A 1,583-nucleotide genomic window follows, 5' to 3' on the forward strand; every position below is an offset into this window, starting at 1 on the left:
TGTGTGGAAACAGGCAATATATTTCAAACTTTAAAACTTTTAGCAATGGAATTAGACCTTTGCTTATACTCTTGCTAGAAAAGTCTTGTGATTCTCCCTACATAAGCGTGTGTATATGTGTGTGTGAGTCTCCTACATAAGTATGTTTGTATGTGTGTGTGTCTCCAAGTTGTACATATGAAACATCTATAAATGTTTTTGGTTCTGCAGTATTTAGAAGAGACATATAGATTGATAGAGAACTGCTTAAATAATGTGGTATGCCCCAAATGGAATCCATTGTGTCACTAATACTAAGATTAGCTGATATGGACCAGTGTCACAAATACATGTAATGAAAAGAACAGTTCATATAATAGATATATTATTACTTGTTTTGAAAATTTCAAAAGTATATAAGCGTGCTGATATATGCATATGATCTTTTACTTCGGTGATGCTCTCTCAGATATGAATACAACAGCAGTTGGTTGAAAGAATAATGCTGATGGGATGAAGATGCAGTGTGATAGCAAAATCTATTGCTTTTTACTTAGTAGCTATCTAAATATTTGTGAGTGAGGTTTTTCTCCATGATAAGAAAAAACTTGGGAGATAGTAGCTTTAAGTTTCTTCTTAATTTAATACACTTGAGAGAATTTAATGTTACTAAATTTTAATCTTTCCTCCATTTTATTCTCATTTAAAAGTTTTCTAAAATGAATGCAAATTACTTGTGTCTTTACAAAATATAATTACATAGGAAAAATGAATGATTTCATCCAATAGACCCATAGGGTGACTATGGTTCTCACAGTCTTAAGACATGTTGAAGATGTCATATACTTTGGCTGTTCCAGCACATACCATGTAAATTAGTGAGTGCTTACTAGAATGGTATGTGGAAGAGTGGAAACTGTCTGTGGGCTGGTGTCACAAAGGATCCCATCAAGGGCTTGGACCCATACCAATGTCCAGTGCAAGTCCATCAGGAAGAATAAGAATTCACCATGGGAGAGCAAAAGAGATCTGCTAAAAGCCCCAAGGTCCAGTACTGGAAACTGACATGTTTGTGCCAAAAGACTAGTTCTAGAACACTAAGGGATTACACTGGAAGTCAGGAGGTGACTTCTGTGATGAAAATGAAGCTTATAAGTCCCCTGAAGAAAGAAAATAGACAAATCTCATTTGAAAAAATTGCTGAAACTCCTCTGAAAAAAGACAGATCCCAGAGAAGCTCCTCCAAGGAAGATCAGCTGAAATCTTTCCTTGCCATTTTCTATTTTATATCATTCTGAACCAGTTCTCCTTAAAGTGGTTCTATACACAGAACCATGTTTGCTCAATCCAACTGAGCATTCTCCACTTAAGTTTGACTGTTATTAATTAATTAATCATCACATCCCCCAAAGACTGCATTCCCAGCAGGAAGCTATTGGCAGATGGCAGAGCCTATGGCAGCCATGGCCTACTAGGGGCTCCTTAGGCCTTGGTTTGTGTGGCCTGTAAGTGGATTTTGTCAGTCTGGCCCCTCGTCATTCTTTTGCACCCTGACCCTGAAATGAGCAGTTTTGTTCTTCCACTCTCACCTGCCATAATATGCT

This window comes from Cavia porcellus, unplaced genomic scaffold (genome assembly GCF_034190915.1).
Source record: "Cavia porcellus strain 051 isolate PalLab524CR breed Dunkin Hartley unplaced genomic scaffold, mCavPor4.1 scaffold_1, whole genome shotgun sequence".
NCBI classification, from domain to species: domain Eukaryota; kingdom Metazoa; phylum Chordata; class Mammalia; order Rodentia; family Caviidae; genus Cavia; species Cavia porcellus.